The sequence below is a fragment of the Hippocampus guttulatus genome, chromosome 3, assembly GCF_054856545.1.
Source record: "Hippocampus guttulatus isolate MCC_2025c chromosome 3, RoL_Hgut_1.0, whole genome shotgun sequence".
Taxonomy (NCBI): domain Eukaryota; kingdom Metazoa; phylum Chordata; class Actinopteri; order Syngnathiformes; family Syngnathidae; genus Hippocampus; species Hippocampus guttulatus.
The window spans coordinates 23,402,521-23,412,545 of NC_141263.1; positions in this window are offsets into that span (position 1 = coordinate 23,402,521).

Here is a 10,025-nt window from a genome sequence, read left to right on the forward strand (position 1 = left end):
CTCCGCTTTAGTCGTCTTTTTACTGCCTGTTTCCCACTTTGACTGACATCTGCGAACATGATGATCACCATCAGCATTTGACGTCAACGGGCGGTGAACAACAAAACTACAGCAGGTCTGTGCCGACCCGGGATGATGTCATCAAAAGAATGACCGAAAAATATGTTTCATCAAATTCTATCTTTGAATGCCTTGCGTCAAAATACCGTCATCAAAATTTCTTTTGGCAAAATGTCAAAATCAGAGGCCATTTGATCTTTTCTTCCCGCACGTGGTTTTCAAACGTCTTCATTTCTTTGTTTTGAATGGATTTTTTTTTTCATCACGTAAAGCACAGTGTGTATGAAATGCACTGTATAAATCAAGCCGTCTCGCCTTGCCTTGCAGTCACAGCGGAAACGTGCAAAGGTGCTAATTTCCACCTATCAAGCCAACGTGCCACTAAGACGGTTTTCAAGCCGTCCACTTCTCCCAGAATTGCTTTGAACCTCTAAATGATGACATATTTGACTACTTAGTGAACACAGTCAGGTGAACGATGAGAAAATGACGACAAAAAAAAAAAAGCGTTTAATTCCCATGTCAACTCTGAAGTGAAAGTCAAAGTGTTCTGGCTGGTTAAAGTAGCTCATCCGGGGGTTGCTGTGGTAACATCTCAAGGAGCCGCTCTCTTTGTAACAAGGCAGTGTGCCATCAGTGTTGTGTCCAAGGACCGGCAACCCGAGGCCAAGGCCAAGGCCAAGGACTTGACTCCGAGGCCAAGGCCAAGGCCAAGGACTTGGAAAATTTTCCGAGGCAAGGCCAAGGCCAAGGACTTGAGAAATTTTCCGAGGCCAAGGCCAAGGACCAAGGACTTGCCTCCAAGGCCAGGGACCAAGGACTGATTTTGAAGCTGAGGCCTAGCCGGGGACATGTATAAAACAATGCTATCATATCACTTGGCAGGTCTTCATGATTTGCAACACCCCTCCATCATAACCCCTTGCACTCCCTAACGCTTGAATGAAGTGTTTTTATTCAAAGAGTAGAACAGTCAGGGTACGTGTTATTTATACTGAGAAAAACAAAAAAGCCTATGATATACATTTATGAATTAATGTTTTAGTGCAGTAGTTTCTTAATGTGAAGTAAATCAACACTCAACAGGCATGACATGGCACGGAAGACAAGTTGAGAAATGACTTTGCATAGAAGTCAATCACTGAGTGCAGAAAAAGCGGTAATCTCTGCAGTGATAATTTTACAGTTTCCCGGCAGCGAGTCCCAGGGACTCGCTGATCAGAAAAGTATGAGTCCCATTATGCATTGAGAGATCCCAAATTTCGAATTCTGAAATGGTCTACTTATTCAATTGCATATGATAACAACACAAACAACAACATATGCATACAATTATAAACAAATGTTGCAAAAATTTAAATAATTCAGGAGCAGGCCTGAGGATTTCTGCTCTTTGAAGTGAACGATGAGTCGTTTTTAGACGAAAAAAACGACCATGTATAGTAGGGCGTTTTTCGACGAAAAAAACGACCATGAATAGTAAGGCGTTTTTAGACGAAAAAAAAATGACCATGAATAGTATGGTGTTTTGAGCCGAAAAAAACGACCATGAATAGTAAGGCGTTTTAACAAAAAAAAACAGCCATGTATAGTAACGCGTTTTTAGCCGAAAAAAAAAGACCATGTATAGTAAGGCGTTTGAACCGCAAAAAACGACCATGTATAGTAAGGCGTTTTTAGACGAAAAAAATGACCATGTGTAGTAAGGTGTTTTGAGCCGAACAAAACGACCATGTATAGTAAGGCGTTTTTAGACGAAAAAAACGAGCATGTGTAGTAAGGTGTTTTGAGCCGAAAAAAACGACCATGAATAGTAAGGTGTTTTAACAACAAAAAAAAAACGGCCATGTATAGTAAGGCGTTTGTAGCCGAAAACCCCCCCGACCATGTATAGTAAGGCGTTTTTAATTGAAAAAAAAAAACGACCACGTATAGTGAGGCGCTTTTAGCCGAAAAAAATGACCATGTATACTAAGCCGTTTTTAGCCGAAAAAAACGACCATGTATAGTAAGGCGTTTTTAGCCGAAAAAAAACGACCATGTATAGTAAGGCATTTTTAGCCCCAAAAAAACGACCATGTATAGTAAGGCGTTTTTAGCCCCAAAAAACGACCATGTATACTAAGGCGTTTTTAGCCGAAAAAACCGACCATGCATAGTAAGGAATTTTTAGCGTCAAAAACGACCATGTATAGTAAGGCATTATAGGCCGAAAAAAACGACCATGTATAGTAAGGCATTTTTAGCCCCAAAAAAACGACCATGTATAGTAAGGCGTTTTTAGCCGAAAAAAACGACCATGTATATAGTAAGGCGTTTTTAGCCGAAAAAAACGACCATGTATATAGTAAGGCATTTTTGGCCGAAAAAAAACGACCACGTATAGTAAGGCGTTTTTAGCTGAAAAAAACGACGATGTATAGTAAGGCGTTTTTAGCCGAAAAAAAAGACCATGTATAGCACGGCGTTTTTAACCCAAAAAAAACGACCATGTATAGTAAGGCGTTTTTAGCCGAAAAAAAACGACCATGTGTATTTTTTTGGGCCAAAAATGCCTTCCTATACATGGTCGTTTTATTTTCGGCTAAAAACGACTTACTATCCTTGGTTGTTTTTTTCGGCTAAAAACACCTTATGATACATGGTGGTTTTTTTTGGCCAAAAACGCAGAAATCCTGTTGTGACTTAGATGGCTGATGACATTTCAGGAAATGTCCTGTTGTGATTGAGATGGTCAGATGACATATCCCCTTTCTCCGACAGGTATAGGTGGAGAAGATCGAAGCCAAGAAAGCTGCACAAGAGCAAGAAATGACAACACAGAGAGAATTAAGAGTATCATGACTTTTAATGTGTTGTGTTGAACGTTTATTTTTTGCTTAGAATGCGAACGCAGAGGTCCAGGGTTCAAATCCAGCTCCGGCCTGTCGCTGTTGCGTGTTCTCTTCTTGCTGGCATGGGTGCTGTCCGTCCACCCTCCCATCCATTTTCTCATCCCCTTGTCCTCACAAGGGTCGGGTCGGGGGTGTGTGCTGGAGCCTCCCCCGGCTGTCTTCGGGCCATCGGCAGAGGGGAGGGGGCACCCTCACCCGGCTGAGCCAGCCAATCAAGAAAACCATTTTTTTTGGGGGCTAAAAACGCCTTACTATACATGGTCGATTTTTTCATCTAAAAACGCCTTACTAAAATACATGGTCATTTTTTTCGGCGAAAAACGCCTTACTATATACATGGTCGTATTTTTTAGCGGCTAAAAATGCCTAACTCTACATGGTCGTTTTTTTGGTGCAAAATACGCCATACCATACATGGTCGTTTTTTTCTGCTAAAAACGCCTTACTATACATTGTCGTTTTTTTCAGCTAAAAACGCCTTACTATACATGGTCGTTTTTTTTTCGGCCAAAAATGCCTTACTATATACATGGTCGGTTTTTTCGGCTAAAAACGCCTTACTATATACATGGTCGGTTTTTTGGGCTAAAAATGCCTTACTATACATGGTCGTTTTTTTCGGCTAAAAACGCCTGACTATACATGGTCATTTTTTTTCGGCTAAAAACGCCTTACTATACATGGTCATTTTTTTTCGGCTAAAAACGCCGTGCTGTACATGGTCTTTTTTTTCAGCTAAAAACGCCTTACTATCCATGGTCATTTTTTTTGGCCAAAATCGCCTTACTATACATGGTCGGGGTTTTTTTTGCTAAAAACGCCTTACCATACATGGTCGTTTTTTCGGCCAAAAATGCCGTGCTATATATGGTCATTTTTTTCGGCTAAAAACGCCGTGCTATACATGGTCTTTTTTTTCGGCCAAAATCGCCTTCCTATACATGGTCGTTTTATTTTCGGCTAAAAACGACTTACTATCTTTGGTTGTTTTTTTCGGCTAAAAACGCCTAATGATACATGGTCGTTTTTTTTGGCCAAAAACGCAAAAATCCTGTTGTGACTTAGATGGCTGATGACATTTCAGGAAATGTCCTGTTGTGATTGAGATGGTCAGATGACATATCCCCTTTCTCCGACAGGAACAGGTGGAGAAGATTGAAGCCAAGAAAGCTGCACAAGAGCAAGAAATGACAACACAGAGAGAATTAAGAGTATCATGACTTTTAATGTGTTGTGTTGAACTTTTATTTTTTTTAATTTAAAAAAAAAAAAGTGTTTTATGCTTTCATTTATATGTTTGAGTGTAATGCTGGGCTGGCTCCGTGGCCCACTGGTTAGTGCGTTAGAATGCGAATGCAGAGGTCCGGGGTTCAAATCCAGCTCCGGCCTGTCGCTGTTGCGTGTTCTCTTCTTGCTGGCATGGGTGCTGTCCGTCCACCCTCCCATCCATTTTCTCATCCCCTTGTCCTCACAAGGGTCGGGGTCGGGGGTGTGTGCTGGAGCCTCCCCCGTAAAAACATGGTCGTTTTTTTGGGGCTAAAAATGCCTTACTATACATGGTCTTTTTTTCGGCTAAAAACGCCTTACTATACATGGTCGTTTTTTTAGGGCTAAAAATGCCTTACTATACATGGTCGTTTTTTTCGTCCAAAAACGCCTTACTATACATGGTGGTTTTTTTCGTCCAAAAACGCCTTACTATACATGGTCGCTTTTTTTCGTCTAAAAACGAATCATCGTTCACTTCAAAGAGCCGAAATCCTCAGGCCTGCTCCTGAATTATTTAAATTTTTGCCACATTTGTTTATAATTGTATGTATATGTTGTTGTTTGTGTTATTATCATATGCAATTGAATAAGTAGACCATTTCAGAATTCGAAATTTTGGACTCTCTCAATGCATAATGGGACTCATACTTTTCTGATCAGCGAGTCCCTGGGACTCGCTGCCGGTAAACTGTAAAATTATCACTGCAGAGATTACCGCTTTTTCTGCACTCAGTGATTGACTTCTATGCAAAGTCATTTCTCAACTTGTCTTCCGATGCCAAGGCCAAGGACCAAGGACTTGACTCCAAGGCCAAGGCCGAGGACCGAGGACCGTCTCGAGGACCGAGGGGCGGTCTCGAGGAACACTCGAGGAACACATCTCTGTGTGCCATGGAGGTGACTTTGAAGCTGTTGAAATGTCACATAGTTTTTTGCTTTAGAACTCTCAAAATGATGACGGGGGCTCAACTTGAGTAGTTTGAGAATGCCATCAGGTTACCGCAGCATCTTTTGGGTTTGTTTGTGAGAAAAATAAAAATAAAAAATCTTAAGTGTTGTTCCTACTTCCGCATGCCAACGCTTTTGAATGTTCTCAAGCGAAGTGTGTAGATTTTAGAAGACGTGTGAAAGACCAATCAGAGGGTTTGTCAAGTCAGTGTAAACGGAGCGAAAAAAAAAATCCACTCAGAGGATGCACCGAGCCGGAGCAGCTGCCTCTCCTGATGCCAGCCACCCACTCCACCAATTGCTTGAATTGATAACAGGAAGCCTCAAAAAGCCTCATTAAGAAAGATTCTGTGGGCTATAATCTGAAACTGCAACTTCACTTTTTATACTGGCTGTAAGCATTCGTCACATAGAGCGAGAGAGAAAATAAACGCAATCATACCCTGCAAAAAGTAACATAAAAGTAAAAATACTGTAAGTAACACACTGGAAGGTAAGGCAGGATGTCTGCTTTCAAATGGAATACACACACACACACACAAACACACACACACACACACACGAGCGCGGTGTATCATTTACCCACAATTCTTCACTGTGTGTAACGATGGCGTTTAATCCGCTTCAATATTAGCATGTTAGCACGCTAACAAGCTAAATTAAGCTTTGGAGGCTTTAAAGATCAACAGTGAAAGCAGCACAGACGTGTGTGTGTGTGTGTGTGTGTGTGTGTGTGTGTGTGTGTGTGTGTGTGTGTGTGTGTGTGTGTGTGTGTGTGCGTGTGTGTGTGTGTGTGTGCATTCGTGTGTGGGTGTATGTGTGTGTGAAATCTTCATTCCTCCAACCCTCTTTAACATCCGTCATCTTTCCTTCCCTGATCCATCCGTCCTCTCTACACTAGCCTTTCTTCGTTCTTCCCCTCATCCCTCCATCCATCTTCCCTTTTCCACTTGCACCATCTGTCTTTCCTCTCCTCCTCTCATGCCTTTATCCCCTGCACTCTTCCATCCTCCCTTCATCATCCCCCTCTCCTCTCTTCCCTCCATCCCCACCACTTCCTGTCACACCGCTTCCTTATTCCTTCTTCATCCCTCCCCCACCTCTCTCCATCCCCTCATGTTTCCTACCCCACTCCTCCCTTATCACTCCATTCTTCATCCCTTCATCCTATAGGGAACCTCTACATCCCTCCTTTTTCCTCCTCCCTTCCATCCATCTCAATTCCCCTTTGCATCTCATCATGCTAGCATCCCCCCCCCCATCTTCCCATCACTCACATCCTTCTCCTTTTTCTCCTCTCTGCTGACCTCATCCAACCGTCTCATCCCTTTATCCCCCCCCCCCCCGCAACCCCTCCCCATCTTCCATCCCTTTCCTCCATGTCGCATGTGGCGTGCGTCCCGAGGGCTGCTTTGGAGGAAACATGGCGTCACAAAGACTTCGTGCCGGCTGAGCTTATATGGAATTAGCTGAGCAGAAAATTCCCCCTTTTGATGACGACATGCAAGCAACCTGCTAATCGAAGTAATACGAGGATGAAGAGGAGGAACGTGATGAAGACGTGAGGCAGTGCAGGTCACGAGCAAACATCAAACTAGCCATGATTGACACTGCTCGTGTTGGGTGACATGGTTCAGGTGAAGCCAATGTTGCGTCCAGTTAATTATGAAACACTTGTTCATAAATGTAACAATAAAAACATGTGAAGGAGGATGATTGCGCTGGTTTCTCATCATCCTGAGTAGATGCCATTCTCACCAGTTGGTTGGTTGTTGGCCCTGCGGCAAAACGCCAGCTCAGGAAGATGGTGGCTAACATTAGCGAGCCATTAGCGTCACTGTATAAATGAGCGGCTAGTCGATTAGCCACTGACGCGGACCACCGCTAATGTGCTCTTCAATTTTTTTTTTTTAGTTGGAAGCCTTAACCCTGGCTTGAAACCCTGACCTTTGTGTAGCACCCTAAATTCCAAGTGGTAACCTTGTTTGAAGCTAGACATAAAACCCATATTTGAATTAAAAATTTTGACTTGAAATAACCATTATTTGAAACCCTAATTTGAAACACTAATCTTGGCTCAAAACCCTAACCTCGTTTTTTAAAACCCAAACCTTTCTAGAAACTCAAATTTGAAACCCTCATTTCACACCTCAACTCTAGTTTCCGACCTCACAATTAAAACCAAAATTTCAAACCCTGTCCCTTGTTCAACATTGTATCTTTTTTTTTAGAAACCCAAATTCGAAACGGATTCCCTCATTTCTAAACCCTAACTTGAAACGGTTGAAGATTTTAAAAACGTTTTTTGGTAACCCTAAATATTGTTTGGATTTCTATCCCAGGCTCAACACCACCATTTGAAACCCTAACCCAAATTTAAAACCCCAATTTGAAATCAAACCTTAGATTGAAACGTTAATTGTGATCTCTAAATCTTGTTTAATACCCGAACCCTGGCTTCAAACTTCAGTTTGAAAACGGAAACTTTGATGAAAGCATTCACTTTAAACCCTAACCAAAGTTTGAAACCCTAATTCGAAATGTTGGAACCTTCATTTGAAACCCTAATCGGAAACCCTGAGCAGCGGCAGCGGCTTGTCTTCCCTACCTTCTGTTCTGACCCAGCCACGCAGAGCTGAGCTCCTGTGCGAACGCAGTGCTCGGCGGACTCATTAGACATCGTAATGACTTGAAATTTCCCATGATGCATCACTTCATATTCTCCCAATACATCTTGTCATCTGGTTTTCCAGCCGGGAGGTGCGCCTCTAACCCAAAGTTCCATCTGTGTCTGCTTCAGTCATGAGTGCACAACACACACACACACACACACACACACACACACACACACACACACACACACACACGCACACACACAGACACACACGCGCGCACACACACACACACACACACACACACACACACACACACACACACAAACTCGCAAACATATACACAAACACCTCCACTGCTTTGGGCCCCTCTCGCCACATGCGCAACGTTATGTAAATCTGACCTCCTCGCCGGTAAACAACACCCCCTCCTTGGACAAGGCCTCGCCAGCCAAACACCGTGCTCGTCACCTCGCGCAACCTGCACGCCCACGTGCTGCCTCACCACGAGCAAAGAGGGCAAATGAGGGTTTAGGATTTCAAATTTGGGTTGAAGGCTTGTGTTGGGCTTTCAAATTCAGATCTGAAGCCAGGTTTACGTATTCAAGCAGGGTTAGGGCTGAGAGGGAAGAAATTTCGTACACATACAGCACATTTGACAATAAAGTTGTATCCATTCCAATCCAATTCGAGTCTTAAATCTGTATTTGGGTTTCAAACAAACATTAGGGTTTCAGATTAGGGTTTTAAATTTGGAATAGGGTTAAAAACAAGGGCGAACGTTTTAATTTATGGTTTAAAGTCGGGGTTAAGGTTTCAAATGAGGATTTCAAGCAAGGGTTATGGTATCAAATTTGCGTTTCAAACAACCATAAGGATTAAGGTTTGAAATTAGGGTTTTAAGTGAGCGTTAGGGTTACATGCAAAGGTTAGGGATTCAAACACGGATTAGCCTTTCAAATCAGGGTTTCAAACAAGGGGTAGGGTTTCAAATTTGGGTTTTAAAAAAAGGTTATGGTTTCAAATCCAGGTTTAAAACAAGGATTAAGGTTTCAAATAATGGCATTATGATAGGGATAGAGTTTCATACAAGGTTTAAGGTTTCAAATTTGAGTTTCAAACAAGGGTTAGTGGGTTCGTGTTTCAAATTATCGTTCTAAACCAGGATTAAGGTTTCAAATTGGGGTTCAAAACAAGAGTTCAGATTTCAAATTAAGGTTTCAAGTCAGGGTTAGGGTTTCATGCAAGGATTAAGGTTTCAGACATTAGGTAGTGTTATGAATTAAGGTTTTTGAATCAAAGTGAGAATTTTATGCAAGGGTTAGAGTTTCAAAAAAGACTTGGTGTTTCAAATTAGCATTTCAAACAATGGTTAGGGTTTAAAATTAGAGTTTTAAATCAGGCTTAGGGTTTCATAGAAGGGTTTGACTTCAAATTAAGGCTTCAATCAAGGGTTGACATTCCAAGTTATGGTTTTAAGTCAGAGCTACGGTTTCATGCAAGGAGGCTAAAGGTTTCAAATTAGAGCTTTAAATCAGGGTCAGAGTTTCAGACAAGGGTCCGGATTTCAAATTAGGCTTCCCAAGAAGACTTCAATTTTCAAATTCGGCTTTCAAACCTGCGAGTACGAAATACGAGTTGGGATTCTAAATTCAGATTTCAAACAAGGGATAGTGTTTAAAACCAGGGTATCAAGTCTGGGTCCTGTATTAACGTTTGCACTGAGGGAGTGCTGTGCATCTTTGTGTGCTTGTGCAGTGTAAATCATGCGTGGCCTGCTCTCTCGGTCCCAGCGGGCCACAAAATGCATGAGCTCTGGTATGTCGTCTGGACATATCACAGCACACTGACACGGTGTGTGTCCCTGTGTGCGCGCACACATACACACACGCACACACACGCACACACACTCTCACGTGCACACACACGCACTCTCTCTCTTTCTCTCTCGGGCATCTTGGTGCTGGAAATAGAGTTGCGCCATTTGTTTGCACTCGTGCAAGGCGGCATGCAAATCAAGTGCTGGGCTTTTTCTGAAGAGGCGGCAAACACACGAAAGTGCCGCAAGAGCAGAACGGCATCCGAGTGGGGAGCTCATCCGCCTCACGTGCAGTGGACGATGGGGACTGGCCCATTTTAATGCCCCACAAAAATAATTTGTCGAAGGGCTCAAGTGGATGTCCTAGTGTAAAAACCCCTCGACATAAAAACCTAATTTCAAAACCTAACCTGAATTTCAAAC